Genomic DNA, 27,085 nt, shown 5'->3' with positions numbered 1-27,085 from the left:
CAACCGACAGACAAAATTAACCCTTAAATGCATAAATGTTTCTCCAATCATTATTACATATTTGGGTCTTAAGCAACCCAGCATGGATGGATCTCTAACTTCTGCAATAGCAAAATCTCTCTTGATATTTTAAGAACTGTTACAGAAGAATAAAATAAAGCATATTTCGTTACCTTTTGAAACTTAGAAAGGTTCAGTCTGAGCAGATGATTTTACCGTCACCGTCATCCTCAGAGCGCACTTCCACAGTACATTCAGCATCTTGCTCATATTTGCCATCTCAAACATATTCTTAATATTTTGTTTTCAATGACTTCAAAGTCAATATTTAATTGCTGCCAGCTTATTCACCACATCCACCATCAAATAACAGTGCCATTTATATTTTATTGCGTACAGTAATTACTCTGCAGTAAAGCTATTCAAACCAATTTAATTTTTGCTGAGTCTTTTATTCTATATTCTTTTGTTTTATGCCTATGATAATTATGAGTGAAACATCATGTCATTATTGACCATCAGACAGTGCCAGCTTAAGGAATACAGGTGAATTGCACATATTGAGTCATCAGATATTTACATATTTTTGCACATTAACAATATACTTACATTACTACACACTTCGATTCTCTAACGATCCTATACGCTTTTCACAAAAAAAAAACAAATACATAAAACAGATATTCTTTTATATTTTGTTATGTTTTTTCTTGTTATATTGTTTATGATAAATGAATTAAGGACTAATGAGAAAGTTAATGTGAAACTAGGGAATGATGTCTCGGGTCGCTAAAGACCCAATGTATGCATTTAAAGGTTAAGACAAAAATGGTTCCCTCCGATGATTACATGCAACCATGAGCCTCCTTCTCTGATGGGAAAATGGACTGTAAATTGTTTGCTTGTAAAGATTCATAGTAGTTGACTGACGCAATGACGGATGTGTGCTTTTAAAAATCCTTACCTGAATTTACAACAGGCCATTCATCATAAGTGGCAAGTGATTAATAGAAACATCACAACATGTATCCCTGTTGTGTTGTAGATTCCAGCTGATACACAAATTTCTTTATGCTGATAAATGATGCATTATGTACAGATGAAAAATGGCTTATTTTGGAACTACTGTGATTTTTGTTTGAAACGTGGCAGTGTAGAGAATGTTCAGAATAATGAAATACGCCTGATCATCTGTTAAAAAGCTGAAAAACATAGAGGCCTTGACCTACATGAATAGGTGAACATAACATTTTAACTTTCAGTACGAATAATGCATTAAATCTCTGAGGGAAATGTTCTTGGAATGCCCTGCACATCCATTGTGCACTATACATGCACTTAAATTCCAAAATAATCATAATAATATGACTGCAATAGTTGGTATGAATATATTTCCTGTCTGGTTGATTATCCTTGAGAAGGTGAGCTTATATGATTATACTCATCTTTTCTTAACTTGCCATTTGCCCTTGATTTAGGCAGGTGATCGTTAATCTTTCTCTCTCTTTTTCCCATTTCTTTCTGTCTTTTAACAGCCGCCTTCATTCCTTCACGTACACTCTTCCAACTCTCAGCCTACGGTCCAAACAAGATGTCTTGGAAGGTCCGTTCAGAGCTATGCTGCTGTGGGCTCCAGCATGAGTGTCTGCTCTGCTTGAGCTGATTCATCTGTATTAACTCAATATCAGATACAACTACAGCAGATTCTATCTGTTTCTATCACACAGGCCGTCTTCAATTATGGACACACCAGACTGCATAAGTTTTCCTAAACACAAGCTCAGTATAATTCGATACAATTTCCCTAGTATTTTAGAGTAAGAGTAAATGTACTTTTATTAATTAGGGGTTCAAGCATGTAATTGTTAGAATGGCCAAGGACAAGCAATCATGCAGACTAAACCGTAAGTCATAGAGACTTGAAACTTGAAGGGATGGTAACACTCACACCACCGACAATGTCACCAAGGCTCGCTCCAATCGGCCTGGTGGGGGCACTACAGCGATCAAAAGTATGAAATTAAAAGTACGCAACCAGTTATCCTATCAACATGAAAATCACTGTCCACAGTCTTGGTCCAAAGTGCCAGAAGTGTCTATAAGGACATTTGCGTATCTCAAAAAAAAAAAAAAAAAACCTTCGCCATTGGCTGATGTAGATTGAGCACCCATTAGACAAGGTAAAGGAGGTTGATCTGAACAAAACTCAGTGGGCCTGTTTGACTCATGGCCGCAAAGGTCTGGGAGAAATTTGAAAGAAACGGCCACTGGGGGCGATATCACATTTTTCAAGGGCGTAAACAATAGTACACTTTTTTGGATCATACACGATATTCGTATCATATGATAGAACTCCTCATTCCGGACAACTTTGCCTCTAGAACCACTGCTGTCTATCAAATCGTTTGTTAAATGATTGAGAAGATGTAAAAAAAATGCTGGTCACTATAGATGAGATGTAATATGCATTGCCCCTTTTGTCTTGCTCTGAATGGTGGTCTTTTTCCCTAGTACTATGAAGATTGGAAAGAGCTGAATTAGAACTAGAGTTGATATAATATTGCAAGGTATTGTATTACTGTACATTAAAAAGTGAGCAGCTCAGAAAGTGACGTTGAATCAGTTAGCAAAAAAATGTACCACTGTGGCTCATGTGTTAAAGATATCAAAGGAAGGCTTCCGATTCATGGACCCCAGTGCAGGTACATTATGGATAGTTATGCCATTGTTTACATTCCTTTTCTGTTGACAAGCACCTGTTGAATTCCTCTGACATCTCAATTTCATTGAAATATGTGACATCAAGGAACTTATCTGTCATAATACAAAGTAATCTTGAGGTGATTTTACAAGGTGCCATTCTTAGTCTTAATGTAAACATACACAGATGTCTGCCTCACCATCTGTTGTTCTTGATGGAAGAGCTGACGATCTGTGATAAATAATAAGGGTATTCTAACAGCTGTATGCAAGTTGTCGATCAAAAAAAAGTAACCCAAAATAACAATAACATTAGGGGGGAAAAAAACTGTCTTGTAGTGGTTGGTGTCAGGGAGAAAAAAAACGTGGAAAAGAGAAATATTTATCCTTCTTTCTTTCCTGTCTCTGCCAGAGCCACCCTGATAACAAGCTGTCAACCAGCAAATATATACATCCTTTTGATTGACATTTTATAGATAAAAATGTTCTTGCAAAAGCGCAAGCCGTGGCAGCACTAAAATATGAGAAATGGTGAACGGCTTTCTGTGACCTCTACCGTTTCTCAATGTGATGGATGGACATCACTTACCCTCTCTCCACCCCTCGACACCGCCCCCCAAAAGGGCAGGACGGAGCGCTGGATTATAAGATTGGTAATAGCGATTGCGGTTAGAATACCCCGTTTCTGTGACTTTGAGTAAACAAAGACCGGTGTGGAAAGGTCTTACAGCCCCTGCACAAACAATTTATGAGAGAAGAAGAAATGAGAAAAGAGAATGTGACAGGAGAAGAAAGACAGGAAGACTCCTGAGGGCCCTGCAGTGGTGTTTACATGGAAATCCTTGACATTTATACCTCTGTGCATCTGGCTGGGCCTGCCTGAAAACTAAGGGTGTTATGTAAAACAGACAATGAAGTCCACGATGAAGTCTCTCTCTCCATTTTATCTCACAGTGAGCTTAGCTGGCTTAATGGAGAAACTATTTAACATTTAAAAATAAATTACATTATCTGTTTAAAACCACAATTTATTGTGGGTTGTTTTCATCGAGGTCCGGATTTGTCAAGCAGTAGAAAGCTGACCTTTCACAAACCAGTGGGGTGCTAAAAAGGGGGTGGAGGGAGAGATAAAGAGAGCACGAGAGAGAGAAAAAATATTTTTGTCAGCACAGCATAGGCTATCTAACCACAATACGGCACAGTGAGAAGTCTAACCAACCACAAAGAGGCAAATATCAGAGATCGAATGGGAGGTCTGTACTGCAGAAACGGAAAAAAAAAACAAAAAAACAAAACACAACAGATGTCATTTAACAGCCACGTCTCAGACTGTGCAACCTTGCTTGAGCCGCTCCCCTTAGTATTCCACTGCAGGCAGGAAATAGCCAGCTAATCCAGCCAAAAATTAACACAGGCAGCAGAGCACATACACCACTGTCCAAGCAAGTCTGTGAACTCACACGCAAACAAATAAAAGCGGGCCGGTTGTAAATTGTGTATGACAACAAATAAATAGACAAATCTATGAGGAAAAGTCTGGTGCTTCAATAAAAAAGGCCAACAACTTCAAACACGAACAGGCTGTGGAAAGAAACTTGTCTTTCCATTATTTGATTTGGCTGTGGGAGGTTTTTCTTTTTCACAACAGTAGTATTTCCATCTTTATATATATATATATATATATATATATATATATATATTTATATTGGAAGAAAGGGAATGTGTAATCAAAATTAAAAAAAAAAAAACTATGAAAAAGAACTTTGAAAACTTTGAAAGAAATCTTTGAGTATACTTTACAATAGTATACCTGTGTAAACAAATGAATTAATACAAAGTTTTACATGTGGAAATGTCTTTACAAAGAGGTTCATTAGTTAACATTAGTTAAAGGGGTTATCGGATGCAAAGTTCACTTTTACATGTAGTTTGAACATAAATGTGTGTTGGCAGTGTGTGCACACAGCCACCCTATAATGATAAAAATCCACCCAGTGGTTTTTATTTAATCTGTAAAAATAGTTTCCCCTTTTTCAAATCAAGCCATTCTCAGCATCTTGTCTGTGTGACAACACACTGACAGAGGCCGCTCTCACGATAGTTGATTGACACGACCGTCTTACATTAGACCCACCTTGAATGAGCAGTAACAGTCCGATCACCATTGTTTCGATGCCGGAACAGAGACGTAGACAAGAATGGCTACTAAGTGATTGAGGAGTTCTGTTGTTGGATGTAATAATGAACATAGTAGTCGTCATTTATTCCCGACATCTGAGCCGCTGAAGATGCGGTGGATTACGTTTGTTTGTGAAGGGAATGCGCCTCCAGATCTACATATATACATATATAGAGGGGTGGGGCGAACAGGGCTCATTAACATTTAAAGCAACATCGACCAGAACAGGATGATTTTTGCAGAACTGATTTTGGCAAGGTAAAAAAGGTGTTTTTTACACTACCACTGAGACATTTTAACCAAAGCATGTCACAGACTTTTCATTAAGACCCTAAAGAATATCAACTTGTGGAAAATGTTAACTACATTAGTTAACATGAACTAAGAATGAACAATACTTCTACAGCATTTATTAACCCATTTCATCCCACCGGTCGCAATAGTGACCGTAAAACAGGTTTTCATTTATAAACCTCTAAAAATCTTACTGACTGATGTTTTAGTGCACTTCTTGCAAATATGGAAAAATAAAGGGTCTCAATTAAATACATGCAGTTTCACATGATTAGTGCAAATTGTCACATGACCAGAGCAGTTTATTTCCTGTTTGCACCTTGAGAAGATATTGACTGCATCAAAGCTCCAAAACGAAAGGCTAGTAAAGTATGTTTAACATTAAGATATGACAAAGATTTTTGGTACACATTATCTTTAAGGTGTCTAGTATTAATATATGAATTCACATATATTTAGTTTTGCTGAGTGTTGTCATAGAATGAGTAAACATGTTGATGGTCACAATAGTGACCGGTGGGATAATAGTGAACTAGTTACAATATAAATCCAATTGCAGTTGTTAGTGAAAATTACACTAAAATGTTGCAATGGCAAAGTATTGCACTAAATTAAAAATTCAAATGTTACAACAAATGTATTGATGTTGTAATACTGGTAGCACTAATATAAATAATTTATATTTTACAAAAAAGTAACAAGTAAGACAAAAAAGTAACTTTTATCTCAATGTTCCCATCAATGTTGTATAAGGTTTTTTTTTTTAAGCATAATAGTAACCCTAGAATGTGATCAAAGAGTTTAAAACAGCTGGGCTAAGATAAATAAATTTTTATGACTGCAGAAATTTGTTAATTCAGTACACCCATTATCCCACCGGTCACAATTGTGACCAACCTTAAAACACAATTTTTGACACACTTTTCCAAAAAAAAAAAAAAAAAAAAAAATTGATTATTTAAAAGGGTTATTAATGACACATCATTTGGATATTTTCATGTCTGGGAAAAATTTGGGATTAAATGGGTTCTTCTTAATGTTAATTTAAGCATTTACTAATGCATTATTAAATTAAATTTGTGTTTGTTAACATTAATGCACTGTGAACTAACATGAACAAACAAAGAACAACTGTACATTAAAAAAGACTAATAAACAGTGTAATAAATGCATTGTTCATGTTAGTTAATACATTAACTAATATTAACAAATGACACCTTATTGTAAAGTGTTACAGAAAATTCTGTGATCATTACTCACTCTCATGTTGTTTAAACAAACCTGTATGACTTACAGAGATACTGTAGTTTTGGACCCCATTCACTTAGTCTAGACTAGAAGTTTTCACAGGTCCACTTTGATCCGAAAACCTGAGGTCCAACCCGAGACCCGAGAGGGTTCGAGTCCAAAACTTATACGAGTGCCTTCGGACATGGTTCAGGTTCAGTATTAGCGACCTTGGGTCTCAGTTAAATAAAGTAAATGTACTTTTTCCAAATAGACCCGATAAGACCAGAATTCTTTTAAACTATGCCGGATGCGTAGCCAACTTGCCCAACAACACATATAAAAAAAAGGGAGCATACGTTTGTAAACTCGTGTTTGTAACCTTGTGATCCATCTTATATATATGAGACATGTAGAAGTCGCCAGAGATGAGGTAAATAACACTGCACACAACACTAGCAAATCTGTGATTTATTGGGCTATCGATTTAATTTTTATGAAACTATCACATTAATTTTTCAAATCCACTGGTCACAACTGAAAGCCAAACTTAGAAATAATATGTACCCATCAGACAGGCAAAAATACAAAGTGATTATAAATAAGTAGCCTAAATAAATAAATAAAAGTAATGGAGCAGCAGCCAAATCAATCTGGTCTATTTTCATTGGGTCTGTCTCGGGTCAGGTTTTCTTTTAAAAAATTAATTTATGCATGTCTGGTTTGAGTAAGAAGTGATTCAGGGCGATTTGGGTCGCCTACAGATTTTAGGACCCGAGAAGACCTCTAGTCAAGACTAGTAAATAAAAGGATTTTCCTCCAGTCTAGCTTAGTTTTCCCACCCAGGTAAGTACAGACACAAAGAGTTGGTCCTGACAGCAAGTAGTCTTGTTGCCATGACGAATAGACTGCCTCCGATTACTTCAGCATTTGGGCCGTTTGGTCATTTTGGGTGAGATTGCTACAGCGGCAGGTTATTGTTCCCTGGCAGCTAACTTTCAAACACAACACACTGTCCTCTCCCTGTATAATCTCAGACGTTCAGCCTTCAACCTCTGGGGAGTGAATCACCATTCACTCTCTGTAATGGACACTACTTCACCAGTCTTTTCTCATTCCCCACTGCTGCCCGTTTTTTTTTACTTAATAGTGTGCGAGAGGTCATTTCTAAGATTAACAGCATTTTGAGCTCTGCTTTTTCCTCTGTACACATGGCGTATTTGGTAAGATCATTCCTACTTGACATTCGAACAGAGTGGTCAAAACATAGTCTGTGTTATGGTACTGCTGGTTTTACTGTATGTGAGTGAAGAAAAAAAAAAATCAGTCACATCTTTTTGGAAAAAAAAAAAATACCTTTGCAAACGGACTTCTTCCCACAGTAAATTCGAGGGAGGCTTTGCAGCTGAGTGACATATAAGCTGACATTAACCCTGCCGGCTGTTATTTGGATGTATCGCTCTGATTTTTTACGAATCCATAGGTGCATTCATCAAGCTAGAATACTTTACGGGAGGACCGGAGTATTCCCTGGCTAGCCATTAATAAAAAATGCATGAATATGTAAGGAATAAATCCAGACAGCTGTTTAGTAGACAAAACGCCCTGTTCCCGAAAGCAATCTCGGCTCAAAGCACCTGCCCTCAATCTTACTTAACAGGCAGTAGCTCTTGCTAAGCTATGGCACCCATGCTCTTATCAGAGCAGAGAGGCCTACTAAATGGATGTTTCCGCATCCAACCCTCAGTTTAGCGAAGGCCAAACTGTGGAAATGCTGTCAGCTAAATCACATTTCTTAAGAACTGTTTTGGATTAATGGGGTGGATACTTCTGAATCAAGACATCTCTGAACATCGGTATGTATATATAATATAATATTTTATATATATATATATATATATATATATATATATATATATATATATATATATATATATATATATATATAAGGCTTGTTCCTAATTGCACTGCTCTTACTTCATATCACAAAAATATCAAATAAAGGCAAAGAAAATCATTTCAAAGCATATTCATTTTATTAAATGTAATATAAATCATCAATATAACCTAATGAATATTCCAACTCATTAGTAGATAATGATGATTTATATCATTACATTTACAAGTTATAGGCCTTTTCTGAAAGAAATTAATATTTTTTATTAAGCACACAAATGTACAACTTTTACAATGTTATAAAAGGCTTCTATTTTAAATAAATGCTGTTCGTGACTTTCTATCCATCAAATAATCATGAAGAGAATTAGGGCTGTCTCTAAAGATTATTTTGGTTATTTTTTTTGGTATTATTTTGGTATTATTTTTCAGCTTTGTTTTTGTTTTTTTCTTTTCTGTTGTTTTTTGTTTAGTGATAGTTATTCATGAGTCCCTTGTTTGTCCTGAACAGTTAAACTGCCTGCTGTTCTTCAGAAAAATCCTTCAGGCCCCACAAATTATTTGGTTTTCCAGCATTTTTTGTGTATTTGAACCCTTTCCAACAATGACTTTCTAATTTTGAGATCCATCTTTTCACAATTGAGGACAATTGAGGGACTCATATGCAATTATTACAGAAGGTTCAAACACTCACTGATGCTCCATAAGGAAACAAGATATATTAAGAGCTGGGGAGTGAAAACTTTTTGAACTTGAATTTAACTTATTTTGTCTTCTGGAAAACATGTACTGTAAGTATCATCTGTAGCCTCTGAAGGGCAGTACTAAACGAACAATAAAATCTGATGTTTAGGCAAAATAAGAAAAATGTACACATCTCCATTCTGTTTAAAAGTTTTCAACCCCTGACTTTTAATGCATGTTTTTTCCTTCTGGACCATCAGTGAGCGTTTGAACCTTCTGTAATAATTGAATCCTTCAGTGTGGAAAGATGGATCTCAAAAGCATATAGTCTTTGTTGGAAAGGGTTCAAATACACAAAAATGCTTTTGAAAAAGAATTTGTGGGACCAGAAGGATTTGTTTTGTTTTGTTTTGTTTTTCTAAAGAACAGCAGGCAGTTTAACTGTTCAAGACAAACAAGGGACTCATGAACAACTATCACTAAACAAAAAACCACAGCTGTGGATCATTCAGGTAACAACACAGTATTAAGAATCAAGTGTACGTAAACTTTTGAACAGGGCTATTATTATTAATTCAACTATTATTTTCTCTACATATTTTCTCTATATGTAAACATCTTTTATGTAAAAGTCAGTACTAAATAAACAACAACATGCATTTTTAATGATCCCTCTTATTTTGGTAAAATAATTAACATTTTTAATGATTCTGAAAGGGGGATGTAAACTTTTGACCTCAACTGTATCCTTAAATTTAAATTACTTTGTCTTTTTGCTATCTCAACCTTAATTCAGAAATTTAAACTGCCATTTAAACAACTTTTTAATTCATTTCTGAATGGTGAACTCGTTTTCCTGAGTACATCTATCAATAACAACTCTTTTATAATCAGACATCAAAATTTGTTTTAAATGTTCATCTCTGCTGTGATCTAACCTTTGCTTCTTTATATTTTCTTGGCTAGAGGGAGTGTGCGTGTACGTTTTAACCACACAGCTAAAAAAAAACATCCCCCACCTTGTGCTAAATCTCAGCTCACACTGATAGATAAGAGCAGAGGATTGAGTTATCAAGCGGGAGGGTTTTAGATATAAGTCCTAACCGAACATAAAAAATAGAGGGTGAAGAGAGGAACAGAAGGTGAATAGTGTTTCATTATTAAAGCAGACTCCCTTTGCTCTCACAGTTTTTCACTAGCAGACACAGAGCCATTAAAACCACTGGTCACAGCAACACCAGTTCAATCGAGCAGCTTAAGAAACTACTTCAGCTTTTAACCAATTACTGCTGATTCAAGTCTGATAACTCTTAGTAAGAGTAATGATTAGGCCAATTTACAAATGTACTTATTTATTTATTTTTACAAGGAATTGGTGCAGGATGTTATTTTATCCACATTTCTTTACTTTTTTTAGAGTGCTAAGCGGGCTATATCTCAACTAAATGGGATACAAAACAATTCCAGCAAAACTCACAAGTAGGTGGAGCTAACCAGCACAGTGAGCAGAAATAGACATTTCAGTCACACATTTCCAAATGTGTGCTTATACGCAAATACAGTGAGAAAAATGTGAGATCAGCATCAAGCTTTTTTTGACAGAAATGTTGATTGTCAGTTATCTGTCAATATGTCCCTGCTGTGTTTTAGGTGTACACATTTACACTTCTAAATATGAAGAAAAATGTGTGCCTTATCAATCAACATGTCTAACAATGTGTTAAAATGCGATGCAAAACCATGCTGCATACTGCATACTGCATACTTTCATACTAGTGAATGTTTATGCATGGGATTGAAACCAAATTTTAATAAATTAATATTTAACTGTTAAACATAGATATGTAAGTTGCGTAAGAGAGAGTGAGAGAATGAGACAGGAAGAGAGAAGTGTTCTCACGGGCCCGGTATTTCCCAGTATGTGATAATGGGGCTTGTAATGCACTGTGTTCCTACTAATGGAAACACAGAGAGCTTGGCGGCACTGAAAAATGAGACACACTAAAAGCAGAGGGCAAAAAAAGAAATATACAATTACCTGTTCAATTCACACTTGTCAAAAAAAAAAAAAAAAAAAAAAAGGCGTGCTGGCATGACAATGTAATTCCATTGTGAATAAGGAAAGAGTGACTTAACAATGAAAAAAAAAAAATACATACATATAAAAAAAGAAATAAAAAAGAAGCTAAAAACAGATTTATTTGGCACCATATTTTATATTATGTTTGTCAATTACCATACAGCAGTCTGAGCATGCCTGATTATAATTTTTAAATTAAAAGGTTCTTCTTTATTTAGTGCCTGTATATTTAATAAAATAAATAAAATAAAATAAAAATAAAACAAATAAAAAATAAATAAAATAATAATAAATAAAATAAATAATGAGTGGGATTTTAGATCAGTGAGATTCACTCCTATGCAATATGCTTGTGGTATTCCATCAAAATTGTACGAAATCCATGAACTAGAAACTGAATACATAAAAACCCATAAACCCTTTTAGCAAACGACCAAATGAGCAGAAAGTGGCACTGATCAATCTGCTGCTGGCATGACAATGTAATTCCATTCTGAATATAAAGGAAAGAGTCCCTTCAAAATGAAACAGAATAATTTGGCACCATATTTTAATAAATAAATATACCTATATTTTAATAAATAAAATAAAATCAAATAAAAGTGAAATGGGATTTTAGACTAGTGAGATTCACTCCTATTAAAAAGCTTGTGGTATTCCATGAAATTGTATTAAATCCATGAAATAGAAGCTGAATAAATAAAAACCCATAAACCCTTTTAGAAAATGACCAAATGAGCAGAAAGTGACACTGATGAATCTACTGCTGGCATGACAATGTAATTCCATTCTGAATATAAAGGAAAGAGTCCCTTCAAAATGAACATAAAAAATACATACATAAAAAAAGAAGGGAAAAAAGAAAAGAAAACCTAAAACAATCATTTGGCACCATATTTTATATTATGTTTGTCAATAAACATACAGCACTCCAATCATGCCAGATTATACATCTGTTCTTTTATTGAAAGGTGCTTCTTTAACTAGTGCCTATATTTTGATAAATAAAATAAAATAAAATAAAATAAAATAAAATAAATTAAATTAAATTAAATTAAATTAAATTAAATTAAATTAAATTAAATTAAATAAACAGGATTTAGACCAGTGAGATTCACTCCTATGAAATACGCTTGTGGTATTCCATGAAATCCATGAACTAGAAGCTGAATACATAAAAACCCATAAACCATTTTAGCAAATGACCAAATGAGCAGAAAGCAACACTGCTGAATCTATCAAATCTATCTAATTACAAATCCCTACTCCTGGCTAGCCTAACTGAGCAAAGTTAAACACTGAAAATCTCAACACTGAGTTAATGTTTTCAGATGTTCATGAGCAAAACAGCCCAGCGGTGCAGCCACTCAGTCACAGCCAGCAACACAAAACAACATTACCGTGTTAATTCTTAAAAAAAAATTTCATCCTAATTACAGGGCCAACAATGAATGATAAACTGTAATTTCTGAGATTCTTTGTCTCTTTTTATTAGTGAGCAGAATTTCCCCATTAGCAAACAGGAATATTAAATATGCATGTCACCGATTAACTGAACCAATTGTGGTTTAATTTGGTGATGTAAGTCCGCCTCTGGTAAACGATGTGACATGACCCCATCAGTCAGCAAGGCGGACGACATCATGAACTTCAGCTCTCGGTGACTCAATGCTTTATGACACACGCCCTCCATGACACTCTGCAACGTCTTTGTCTCTTCATACCAGCATATGAACTGCCTTCAGAGGTGTCATTGACTGCCTGAGCCTTTGTGTAAGCCAATCAGCTATCAGTCAGTTCATCTTTTGTTTGTTTGTTATTTTTCCTTATTCCATATCTGCAGCCATTATGCTGTTTTCATCAGCAGAATGGGGCACTTGGTAGCACAGTGTGCTAGATTATACAAATGAAAAGTGAAATGGTAATTTACTCAGGATGAGGGGTCTCTAGTACTGAGTGGGGACTCATGTGGACATTAACCAGCTCAGTGGGCACAACGTTGCTGTCTTGCAAATGACCCATTCTAATAAATGCATTATCATAAATAGTAAGTGACTCGTGCAACCATGGAAATGGCTAACCTCAGTTTAGGTTGCAAAATAATCGCCCTGTTGGATGATTGTTTCATAGTGGGATGGTGCATTTATAGTCAAGAACGAACTCTTATCCCTAGATTATCTCATCCTCCAGGTCTGTTACATAACAGCTGCTACATAAAACATGCATATGTTGTTTTTTTATTATTATTAATTGAACTTGCCTCTTCATTTGGTACCAAAATAAAATAAAATAAAATAAATAAAATAAAATAAAATAAAATAAAATAAAATAAAATAAAATAAAATAAAATAAAATAAAATAAAATATATTTTCTCACTCAACTTCAAAAATCATTTCAAAATCATCCTACATCGCTGCAGAAGTTCCGACCGAGTCTTTGCAAAGTGAACAAACAAAGAAGATCAAACACCCTTAACAAAAAAGGTAAAACAGCAATGTAGGGCAATTTTAAAGTTGAGGGAGAAAATACGATCTGAGTTTTTTGACATACCCTAACTATCTTGAGCCAAAATAGACAGAGTTCAGGGGGAGCAAAAAATCCTGAACTGTTTTCCTCAAAAAACATAATTTCTTTATGACTGAAGAAAGAAAGACATGAACATCTTGCATGACAAGGGGATGAGTACATTATCTGTAAATTGCTGCTCTGGAAGTGGACTTCTCCTTTAAGCTGGAAGCAGTGGGCATCATGCAACCAACCAGGTCAACTTTTAGTTGGATAACAACTGCCAACAGCACAACAAAAAACATGTTAAGCGCTCATACTGTTTATTAGGTGTAGAGTTCAGGCTATTTTCATGCCCCCCTCTGTAAGGCGCATATGGGTCAGCAAACCAAAGCACAGACAAGTCTAAGTGCCTTTCTCCTCCAAACAACAGGAGCTGTCCAGAGTGCTGAAAACTGAAAATACTTAGCTGGTGACTGACTGCAGGTAGGTCTTTTCAGTTCACAGTTTTGGAGGTTTTTAGTTTAATATCACACATTGTTTGTACGTAACACTGAGATTTAGGACAATCCAAATTTAGAAGTATAGGGTACAATAGGGCTAAAGGCACACCATAAGAAGAAAATGTGCTTTTCACTGCGCCCACAGTGTATGATTGCAGAAAAATATATACGTTTGTACTGAACATTTAAGGAGCAGGATTTTGTGTGAAAATAAATAATACAAGTGATTTATTTTGTTTAAACATGTTATAAATGTATGATGTGGCAAGGGGGGCACACAGTATTGACACAAATACTTTAGCTAATTGTTTTTTTTTTTTTTAAATGATGAAGTCAATACTAAAACAATCACTTTGTTTATAAGTGTGTACTATTTTCTGCTTATTTTGATAAATAAAATTATTTTTGGTTCAATAAATATACCGTCATTAAAATGTTAATAAGACATATATTTTAAAATACAGAAACAAAATCATTTTAAAATGTACAAATTCTGAAAGAGATCCCATAGTACTTTAACATCAATTTACAGTAGCAACAACAAATGATATTTTAATATATGATATGATAAATAGCATGTATTTAAATATGATGGTTTCATTCTAAACACGGTGATTATCTCTAAGATGGACACCCAACATAATATATGATATTTACCATCTGTCATGTCAACAAATGGAAAAGTCAGCTATTAATTACCGTTAATTATTGTGCCTTTAGCCCCAACAGCAGAGGCACTTTTTACCCCCAATACCATACTTTTACATATTCTTTCGTTACTTAAAAACTGTTGTTTTAATAATCTTAAACAAAATTGAAAATCATTAAGAAGAACTTTGTCTTAAGATATATTGAATAATTTTAGCGATTCTCATTTGCTACTTAAATCTACAACATTTTTAAAAACATCAAATATTAGATCAAGTGAGCACAGAATCGACTTTGCGCTGCTGTGCACGATCGCGTCAAGCATCAGCTAAATTTGCACGTGTATCTCAAAAAGCAGATGTTTTGAAAAGTGCTATGCTACATTTTTCTGCCATCTATCTAAATCAAACGTGCCTGCTTACCTTCATGTAAGCATACTTTGTGATACATTACTGTATTTAAACTTTGCCTGTCTGCTGCATTACATAGTACAACAACAAATAATAAAATAAAATAAAATAAAATAAAATAAAATTAAATTAAATTAAATTAAATTAAATTAAATTAAATTAAATTAAATTAAATTAAAAATAAAATAAAATTAAATTAAATTAAATTAAATTAAATAAAATGAATCTATGCTACTATTGATTAGTCAAACACATAATCTCACACCAAAGCTATTGGTTAAACCATTGTTGTAAGAAAGGGCTGGTTGGGAACAGTCACAAAATCTTTAACCTTCTCATGAGTACACCTATACATAACTAAGAAAATGCATTTTGCTTACTTCATTTTAGCCCATTTACTTTGACATTTCATTGTTAACATTAGCTCCATTATCCACTTCGATTTGGCCAAGTCTGAAGATCATAGAACATGAAACCAACACGAAACCAACTGCAACTGAGAATCAATTCAAAGAAATGTAAAGAAAACCAGTGGTGTGGTAACTTATCAGAGCACACACTGTCACACTTCTATTCAGCATTCAGCCAGCACTAATCATTCCTTCATATAACCTTCACATCAGGTAGCTAATAGTGAGGCCACACGTGCCAGCGCTGCTGAGCTGTCCTTTGTGATTTTTTCATCATGCTGTGAAGTTGAGACGGTTTTCAAAGAGCTTCTGACACTGGATGAGATTTCAGCTTCCTTTCTTCACACTGTTTCGCCCTACAAAAACATCTCTGCAGATCTGAAGGACAAAGTTCTTCAATCTAGCCATCAGCTGCTGGTTTCGCAAAGCTGCGACTGCTTGTCAGCCTAGTAGACGGGGCCTTGATTTCAAAGGTATATGATGAGTTTCTCAGCAAGACTCGTCTCTGATCTTCCCCTTTGCCACTTTTAGTGCCCACTACAGTTATCGTGTTTTGACACACACAAACGCCTGTGAATCTTATCTATAATAACATCATCTTTATGATGTTGTGAAGATTCTAAAAGCATTCAAAATCCATGCACCTTGTGAAACGTAAAAATCTGCACAAATATGAGCTATCACGCCACACATGGTGAATAATCACAGCCAAAACGCTCTGCTATCCCAGACACAAGCGTTCTGATTGCGGGATCTGTGCTAAATGGAGTTATAGGCGTGCTGTACTTTGTCTGAAGTGTAAAAGTAGCTTTCAGGTGCACAGGGAGGTGGAGGCGGTCAATCTGAAAGAGTTCACACAGCGACTCTGTTTTCTAGGGCACGCGCAGTACCAGTCGGGCCTTCCCGCTCTCATTCTGTAATCACTCTTATAGACATGACTTAATTAAACCATCAGATCTGCTAGCACAGAATGCAGCCGAGTTCTCTGCAAATTAAAAAGAAATTAGGATGGCAGATGTGTCTTTAATGGCTTAATCATGCCTCTATATTGGATGTATTAAAACATACAGGGTGCAATATTTCCAAATATTCCTTAGCCACTGCTGGGTATGCGTGGGTGAAAAAGTGTTGCGATTTGTGAGAAAAAAAAATGTAAAGAGTAAACAGACATTGTGTCTTGCAAATACAGAATAAGGCCAGTTATTTTAGGACTTGACATCCGTTAAAAGTTTAAAAAGTGAAAAACTGAGAGGGCATTTGGCAGGGGTGATGATGTTGTCTGCTAAATGTGAAAACAAGCAATATCTGTTTCTAACTTTGGTTCTAAATGTCACCTCAGCATTACTGATGAGATCAAATGACTATCAGAGTTGTGCAACATTCAAAATTAATTAATTTCCTGAGGTAGCAAATAGAACTGCAATTCAAAGTTCAGTGCAAGGAAGTAAAATCAAATACATTAGAAGAACTGTAAGTAAATAATTAGAAAAGCTAAAATAATTTAAACAAACCTGCATGTTGGCTTGACAAGGCCTGGTTCAAATTTGCAGTTTAAAAGACTCAGACGTTTTAAAGAATAATATCTAAATCAATACATTTATTTTAACTTAAATTCCAATTCAACTTCTTGTGGGGAGAATCAAGTTCATCATTCATGAATTGGGAGGCAGCAATTTTTAATTCAGATTTTTGCTCAGTACTGAGGACTATAACACTTACTGTTTTCAAACAATTTTCCCAAATACTCCCCCATTTATGAGTGATCAGCCAAAACAGATCTTTGACCCAAACTGATTGAGTAATAATAATAATAATAATAATAATAATAATAATAATGATAATAATCAAAAAGCATGTCTGATTAATTGAAATCATGAACTTACACAATTTAACAGCAATTTAAGTTTGACATAATGTAAAATTTTAAGGCCATATAAAATTAGTTTTATTTATTAATTTATTTATTTTCAAATTTAGTTTTATTTTTACCAAATTCTGTGTTTTCCATTAATTTCCTGGATTTCCTGTAACTCATTTTATTACATTTTAATAATCAAAAGCATGTCTAATTCATTGATTTTATAATTAATTTATTTATTATTATTTTCTTTCTTTCTTTTTTTTTCAGAAATACTGTGTATTGACGTTTTTCTGGTAAATCAATTCTGGTAAATCATTTTTCTGGTAAATATTGCTTCAAAAATAATTTTAATAATAATTTTATTAGTAGTAGTAGTAGTACTATCCTTACATTCAGTAATACATTTCTGTCACAGTTTCTTCAAGTTAAACCATACTTTTATTTTGATGGGTTGCTGTGAAGACCTTTAAGTTACTCTTTGTATATGATATGATGATGACTCTCAGAGCAGTTGTAGAGATTATTTTTATTTGTTCATGTACTTACATGCATGCTTCAGTATGTGTGTAGCAAACTAACCTGTATTTATATACACTAGTCCATATCACGTTTTGGTTTAAGTGTTTGCCCAAATTGGGCAAATTCTGTGAAATTCTACGTTATACAGTACATTCCATTTTTATGACTGGATTCTTCAATTCCGTCCATGTTTTCCGCATCGCAGCAATCATAGATCCCTATTAATGTCTTGTAATTAACGTAATGCAATGTAATTAATTTTACAATGTAATAAATCTAATGCAACCTTACTGAAGTATTAATTCCTTTAAAAAATAGATTAAGAAAATACTAAACCCACACTGTTAAACAGTAGTGTACATGATGTGTATATATTTCTGACGTGACTGAACCTACAAATGCTTACTTATAGTTGTCTCTGGGTATTATACTGGAATCAGGGAGCATTAGCATCAAGAAATTACATACATCACCTTTAATTTGATTTATTCAGAGCGTTTTAGCATTCCCACAGCAGCACTGACACTATAGAAAAGGATACACACATGCACACTTATGCTCAGACTTCCATTCCAGTCATGGTCTTTCCAACTGTTTCGCCTTTGAGACCTGTTCGTAATTGCAGCATGGCTGAATTAGGAGGCAAAATTTAGAGTGCTGGCACTCCTCTGACGAGCCTGTGAGAGAGGAGCGTGAGAGCTCTCAGCGTCTACTACATTAGGAAACAAATGGAAGGATGAAACAGAAGAGAGCGCACAAGCTCAGGAAGGGATCAGATGCTAAAAATACGAGAAAAGAGTGACCAAATCCTTAATTTTGGTACGCCTCGAGGTAATGAGTTTTCCCCTCTTTATTTTTTTTTCACAAACCAAAACAAGCACAAAAAAGGAACCACATGAAAACAACTACTGTCTTTTACCTACATTCTCAATCATTTCAAAGCATATTTCTGCTTCATGTTCCTGAAGCACAAACCAAAAACGTGACAGGAACCGCAAGTGGCCAGAACATTCACTGCGCCATGCACCACTAGCGGACGCTGGCATTTGAAACTGGGCATTTAAACATGTGGAGATGACGTGTTTGACACCTCAGAGTAATTTCATCTCACATGTGCCCTTTGGGGAGAAAATGTCATACTGACACAGCGGATCAGGAGGAAGGAGAACTGAGGAGAAACAAGACTTCATAAGAAGAAGAAGGTTAGGCGAAGACATTTGGTCCAAGTCCCTTTGTCACATTTACAAAAGCATTCACAGATTTATTAGCGGAAAACAATCGTGTCCCACAAAGTAAAAAGTACTTTCAGAACCTAAAAATATTTTTTTTTCCCCCTGCCAGCTCAGTCAAAGCAATTGCTGCCATCACCTTCATTTCAAAAAAGAACATTTTTGTCCTAAATACATTTACACTGCCATTTAAAAGTTTGGGATCAGTAAGATTTTAATGTTTTTTAATGTCTCGTATGCTCATCAAGGCTGTATTTATTTGATCAAAAATACAGAAAAAACAGTAAAATTGTGACCCTGGACCACAAAACCAGTCATAAGGGTCATTTTTTTTTTTTAAACTGAGATTTATGCATCAGCATGAAAGCTGAATAAATAAGCTTTCCATTAATGTATGGTTTGTTAGGACAGGAAATCTGAGGGTGCAGAAAATCTAAATATTGAGAAAATCGCCTTTAAAGTTGTCCAAATATAGTTCTTTGCAATGCATATTACTAATCAACAATTAAGTTTTAATATATTAACAGTAGGAAATGTACAAAATATCTTCATGGAACATGATCTTTACCTAATATCCTAATGATTTTTGGCATAAAAGAAAAATCGATAATTTTGACCTATACAATGTATTTTTGGCTATTGCTACAAATATACTTGTGCTACTTAAGACTGGTTTTGTGGTCTAGGGTCACATATTATTGCAGTTTCTAATATTGGTTTCCTTTTTATTTTTGGGGGGGAAGCTTTTCTTTGATGTTCTTTGATAAATGAAAAGTTAAAAAGAACATTATTTATTCAAAATAGGAATTGTTTCTAACAATACAAGTCTTTGCTTTAATTTGTTATCCATTTAACACATCCTCGCAGATAAAAGTACTAATTGCTTAAAAAAAAAAAAAAAAAAAAAAGATCTGCTGACCCTAAACTTTTGAATAGTATTGTATATTGTAACAAAAAAATATCTATTTTGAATAAAAACTGTTCTTTTTATTTAACTTTTTATCAAAGAGTGAAAAAAGTATCACAGACCCAAAAAATATGAATCAGCATAACTGTTTTCAAAACTACTTATAAATCAGCATATTAGAAGTAATAGTGCTGAAAATTCAGCTTTGCTTCACAGGAATAAATTATATTTTAAAATATATTAAAATAGAAAACTGTTATTTTAAATTGTAATAATATTTCACAATTTTTTTTTTTCTTCCTTGATTAGCATAAAAGCATGAAACTTTCTTAAAAAATATTAACAATCTTACTGATCCCAAACTTTTCAACTGCACTGTAGCTTGGTATCATTACACTGGTAAGAAAATGAATATGAGCTTGCAAGATATAAAAATGAACAAGATAAATCGCCCAAAAAGGGCAAGTTAGAGTTCTGTCAACTGGTCTGAAATGCTCCTTGCCACCAGGTCTTTTTTATTGTTGAGTCTTGAGTTTTACTTATCCACACAACCTCAGTACAATTAAAATGTATCTTACCTGTCAGGCCTTCTCAATACAGATGCCAAAGTGCGGGATGAATTTTTGCTTGCAGAAGACCGCTGCAACAGCAGAATTCACAGCAGGATCTGCAAATGAGACAAACGACAGAAGCTATTTATCTTAGTGTGCTTGAAAATAGCAAGCAGATAAATGTGGTTCATCTAAAATCTGTCTGACGCCCGGTTACACCGACATGAATGAACATATTGTGGTATACGCTGACTTGAGAAGCTCCTGGACAATCGGGAGACATCTGACCATATGTACCGCCTCAAACCCACACTGACTCTGCTGCCTAATGGTTTTCCTGGGCAAACTACACTCTTCTCCTGCTGTTTCATTAAAACGCTGTATCTTCCGGCTCAGCAGCTGAACAGTACTGTTATACCATCTGTAAGAGATGCTGCTTCGGCCTTAGGCTGGGTAGGTTAATAAGCGATCCTAAACCACAACAGACACTTTTATTCAGCATTTATATCTTGTCTACATAAAAGACAAAGTGGCACCTGGCCCGAGAGCATATTTTGACTCTGCGGCCTACAAATGCTTCCTAGAATAAGGTGTTTAATTTAATTGGCCCTGTAATGAGGTGTTTTAAAAGTTTAAAAGATGATGGAGCTGATTATCGGGATATTCAGGCATGTTTTATGGTGGGTCATATAGTGCAGAGATGTTTTTCAGTTTGTGGAAGCCCTGAGGTAAAGCCTGTTTACCACAAATTGGCCTTATAAAGTCAGCAGGTGGAATTCTCCGGAGAAATACAGATAAGGTGTAATGTTTTCCATAAGGTTATCTCCCATGTCAAGAGCTAACTAGCTAGCATTCCCTTCGCCACCGTCAATCTTGTGTGATTATGCTGGGTGGGCTCGGTGCACAGCTTGTCTTATGCATCAGGGGGCAAGGAACTATTTGAGGCAAGAATATGAAATGAGATCATTATGGAGAGAAACAACTCCACGGCAGATATCTATTTCAATCAGCGGCTAGATGCGGAGGTTATCGATCAAAAACCACCATCATGCATACCGCTTACTTCCAATTGAGTGCCATTTTCCAACAGAGGGCTGAAAATGAATATATGTGGCAACGCTTGCTTATGGATTAGAGTATTCCTCAAACTTTAGGATTATGAAGATTAAAGTACATTGCAATGAGAGAGACATTCAATTGCATGCCAGCATTCCCACTCAATACGGAGAATTGATGGTTTTCTCCCGTGCTGGGATTTACATATTCTACTGTTAAGAGTGATCGACTTCCATCGCAACCCGTCGCATTATTATAAGAGTGGAGATGAAAGATGGAGATGAAGCCACAAAGTCAACTTCTGTTCAACGGCCACCCACCCAACTTATTAGGATGAACAAAGAATTAAAAAAATTCAAAACCCCATTTTTCATCATCTTTAGGAAGGAAGGGAAAGAAAAGTCTGAAATTTAATTTAATGAGAAGAGAAGAGAGGATTGTTGGTATTCAGCCCGATCTTATGAGAATTTGTATAGGCAATGCATGCATGTAAACTACAGTTCAATAGTCTGGGGTAAGGGGGCTAAGGTTTGTATAAAATGTGTTATTTTATTTAGCAAGGATGCATTAAATTGGTCAAAAAAGATATATTAAGTATCACAACTACTTTGATGATTCAGTATTGATGATAAGAAATACTGAGCACAAAATCAGCATATTAGCATGATTTCCGAAGAATCATGTGACGAAGAATCAGCTTTGCCATCACAGGCAATAAATATATTTATAAATCATATATAAATATAATTTGAAAAAATCTTAAAAAAAAAAAAAAAACGTATTTTAAATGAAAACAATATTTTAAAATATTAATATATTTACTGTACAGATCAAAATTCTTTTATACACATTAAAAAAATACTTCTAAACGGTTGTGTAAATGTTTGTACATTTGAATACATGCTGAAAAATAACATGAACATACTGACAATGTTTGAGTGTTGTAATCACAATTTTAGAAAAACATATTGCATCATAAAGGTACATTTACCTAAAAGCAATATAAAAAAAAAACATTTAAATTTATAGTGACAATAACTGTAATCACAATATACTGTTATAAACCAATTTTTTTTTTTTTAAATACTGTGGGGATCAAAATTAGAAAACAATCTATAAATACTCTATTTTTTTTATTATTATTATTTTTTTTTTTTTACCTGAAATATTATAATATTTATTCTGAAATCTTCATCACTCAGAATTTGAAGGAATATTAGCTGTAGGTATACCACTGTCCTACTAACATGTCTGACAAAATATCATTTTTTTAGTATTTCAACAAAAACCTTTATGTTGTGGAAAACACAGTGATCAAAATTAGAGAACAGTAACCGCTGTAGCACAAAACAAGATTACAACTAAAAATTTAGAGGGTTACAAATGTCAGAAATTAGTAGGAAGTGTAAAGGCCCTTGTTCTGCATGATTTCAGCACATCTGTGGCTGTAGGCCATCACTATTTTCTCACACTGCGCTTGTGTGATCTTGGTCCACTCTCTTCCATAGTTTGGTAACTGTAGTGGGTTTCTTGAGGCCATAAGTTTGTCGCAAAGGATTTTCCAAAGATTTTCAATTGGGTTTATATCAAGACTCTGGCTCGGCCACTTCATTATTTCAATGTTCTTAGCTTCAAGGAACTGTTTTGCCTGTTTCACAGTCTGACGGGGCATTGTCTTGTATGAAAATTGTTGCAAGACTCCATATTCGCTACTCTACAAACCTAAAAGGATTCATAAAGTTTCTCTAAAGCTGTTCATATATGAGATGATTACTTTCCAGAAGCAGTCAATACATTAAATTATTTACTCTTCTGTGCCTATAAGGCATTTTATATTTATGCGATTTATGTGTATTGCAATCACACCACACCACACCACAAAAATATCTATGAATTCTTATGAGATCGTGTTGAGATACCCAGCAGATAGAGACAGGGCCACAGGAAGTGAGAGTCTCTTTCTGTAGCTGTGGAGTTGATGGTTGCCTCTGGAAGCCGTGAGCAGGTCATCAGTGCAGGGCTCTCAGTGGCTTTAAGGCCTTTAGAGGGCTTTGGAGGCAGACAGGGAATGCCTGAGATTGATTCGGTACAGAAAGACTCCCCACCACTAGAGGATCAGTCATAGAAGAGACCCATAAGCCTACTATGCTCAGGAGAGTATAGCCTACTCACCCCCATCTACTTATAACCGCCCAACCTAAATATACTTGTTTCTTCTCTGGATCAACCATGTGACAGTCACAGAGGTCATAGCCGGTGTGTTTCTCTTGTCTTTTTGTTATACGAACAGATAATGAAAAGGTCTTTTCCTGCGTTACAGTTCCTGAGGTGGGCGTTCGAACTGAAATGTGCTTCTTGTAAATGACTTGTGAACATTCTTTTCTTCTTCCCACCCACGAGCAAGAGTAATCCACCATGTGAGGATTTGCAGGGCTGGTAGAGAGAGTGCAAAAGAGAGAGCAAGCCACATGGAAATCAAGGAGGATTAATTAGAGCACAGACCTAATGAGGATCCTCACAGGAGCGGACATTATCGAAGGAGCAAATGTGTTTAGCTACCTTACAAAAGAATAGATGGAAGGAAGGAAAAGAGAGAAGAAAAAGAAGTGGAAGATGAAGAAAACGAAAAAGAAGAAAGAAATTAATAAAGCAGGGAAAAGGTCTCTTTAGTTTAAAAAAACGCTTCTGAATTTCAAAGGTATTACAAAAGTAAGTTGCAGGCTGCTATGCATTTCACCGTATAATGCCTACACATAAGTTCCTGTGTGTTCTCAATAATAATAATAATAATAATAATAATAATCAAGTTTTTCGGTCTGGTTCTTATCAGAACACCTAGGTTTGGTGCTTACACTGAACATAGTGCAACCCATTAAATATAACTATAAAAAAAAAATAGTAAAGTAATATTAATGCACTTTTATTTAATTAGGTTATTTTTAAAATAAAATAATAAACTAAATAAAAAATGTGATAGTACTATTGCTTTTAAAAATGAGTATTAAATAAAAATGTTTTTATAGAACATTTGAAAAAATGCAATACTAAAATTTACATTTTAATTATTTTCTTTTTGTCTTTTCTTTCTTTCATTAATTTTTTTATTATGAATTTTCAACATTTTCAAACCTAAAACCACCAAACTTTTATTTTGCCAAGTTGCTGGCAAGTAAGTAGGCCTTTTAGCGCTGCCGACTAAAGAGTGTCGGTGAATGTAGTAGTAGTAATAATAATAATAATAATATACTGTTGTATGTTAAATTATTATATAAATTACATAAGCATAAGCACTGTTCCATGAACAGTGTTGCCAATTCCGCAGTTTTCCCGTGGAATTTCGCTACTTTAATACTGTTGCCGCGGGTGAAGCGACCCCAATAACGTAATATTTGGCCCCTGGAATGCTAATTTTACCAGGGGAACCATGCAAAGAACGCAATTTTTATACCGGGGATCCCTATCAAAATGCGATTCAGCTACGTACAACAATATATTAATATTGAATAACTTACTTTTTACACACAATATCGCTGGTTACTTGGTGTACTTTTGTCCCATTACCCGTTGAGCGCCTCCAAGCACTATTCTGCAGTGGTGTTACTGAATGAATCAACATTTTGAACTGATCCGTTATGACTCAAATGACTCGTTCATAAACATTTACTCACTTTCCGCCATCTAGAGGTTATGATATAACTTACAGAAAGAAATATAACTGAAAAAACCTCACTATTAATGCACAGATTTAAAGAAGCTAAAATAAATAGTCAAAATAAATAAATAATTATATAAACAAACAAATACATACATGTTCCTGAATTTGCTTTGTGTATGTGTTTGCTCAGATTCTGTTTTCTGTCAACATGACTCAGCTTCCTCTTGTGGACCATATGTCATTTGATATTTGTCCAACTATCATTCACCAATTAGGAATGAGTGTGTGTTTTTGTGGGTCTGTTTTTTTTTTTTTTTTTTTTTTTACCTCAGCTGTCACTTTCATCTTTTTCCATCTTTTGTTCCTAGCACTAATACAAATTCCCGCTCTTTATCCCATCAAAGCTCAGCCACCTTTGTGTTTCCATTACCGAGCAATAGATGAGTAAGCAAACACTCGCCCCCTCGTCTGCCTGGAGAAATTAAAAACAAAAAAAACAAAAACGCTTAAACACATTTTGCCTGATTTTTGGCACAATTCACTCCTCCATTTGATTTCACACTGTTAGCATTTATTATTGCTTGTGCTTTGCTGTACTATTTCTGAGCGCTTTTGTGTTTTTTGTGTTGTTGGTGAAAGCCTATCCTGCAGTCAGCTGAGAGTTTACAAAGCGTTAATGGAATTGTCTGCAGAACCTTTTTTGTCTTTAAACTGCATTAGTAACTTGAGAGTAACATTGTGGTTGGCTGTAAGTAGAGTCTAACTCCATTTACAGAGCAATGCAAGGTATGTGTTTAGTTGAAGCAAGCAGAATATTACACCTCTGTTTTGTATTTATTTACAGTGTAGCAGTCCTTGCTTGATGTAAATAGTAATGATTTAGTTTTAGCTCAACTGAAAACGTTGCTTTTCACTATGTGGCGCATTAAGAGACAAACTAATTGGACTAAAATCAGTAAAAGGTCCCTTAATAAAAATTGAAGCATTTGCGTTAGAAAGCTTGCCAGGGTAAATTAAGTGATATATGCTTATCTGAAACACGAGTTTGTGTGAATGCATGTTAAGAAAAAAAAGGAAGCTAACGACCCATTTCCTGGTGGTTAAGCCTTGAATGAGATAATATGCTTGCGGTAGATTCTTTATTAAACGTTAATTAACTCAGGCTTAATGTTGTTGTTGTTGTTGTTTTTTTTCCTTCCAAAATGAATGTTTTTGTTCAAATTATAAGTAAACAAGAGAGATAAGCAAAAAAGCTTGTTTGCCTGTAGGCATGTCCATTAGAGCGTGCAAAAAGGAAACAGCAGACCACACTTCATGGACAGTAAAACAAGTGAGATTTAATTGAAACATTAATGAATATCTGAAAGTGCAGATGGGTATGGTACTTTCATAAAACTGTATTTCTAAGATCTATACAGCAAAATAAATAAATAAATAAAAAAACATCCATTTGTATATTCAAAATTGCAGTGTTTTCCCTGTAAAGCTTCAAATGGCAAAATTATGGAAGCCTGTTTCCGCCACTGATTAAAAAAATAAAAAAGATAATTGCGATTTTTTTATCTCACAATTCTGACTTTATTTCTCTCACTTGCGAGTTTACATCTTGCGACTTTTTTTCTCAGAAGTGTGATATAAACTTGCAATTCTGAGAAATTAAGTCAGAACTGTGTGATATAAATGTGCAATTCTGAGAAATACTCTGACTTTTTTCAGAATTGCGAGTTTGTGTTTTACAATTATGACTTCTTTTTCCTCAGAGTTAAGTCA

The 27,085-nt window shown here is 34.7% G+C and overlaps 1 protein-coding gene across 6 annotated transcripts in view; it reads right to left on the bottom strand.

Annotated features, from left to right (window-relative positions):
- lingo2 (leucine rich repeat and Ig domain containing 2) overlaps positions 1-27,085 on the bottom strand; it is a 334,869-nt gene that overhangs the window by 165,016 nt on the left and 142,768 nt on the right. For all 6 annotated transcript variants that reach the window (XR_007829066.1, XM_051127713.1, XM_051127711.1 and 3 more), the window contains one exon: positions 20,632-20,720. The gene's annotated coding sequence lies outside the window, so the exon portion shown is untranslated. The remainder of the gene's footprint in view (positions 1-20,631; positions 20,721-27,085) is intronic.

The sequence above is a fragment of the Labeo rohita genome, chromosome 14 (assembly GCF_022985175.1).
Source record: "Labeo rohita strain BAU-BD-2019 chromosome 14, IGBB_LRoh.1.0, whole genome shotgun sequence".
NCBI classification, from domain to species: Eukaryota; Metazoa; Chordata; class Actinopteri; order Cypriniformes; family Cyprinidae; genus Labeo; species Labeo rohita.
This window is presented reverse-complemented; position numbering and strand designations above follow the sequence as displayed.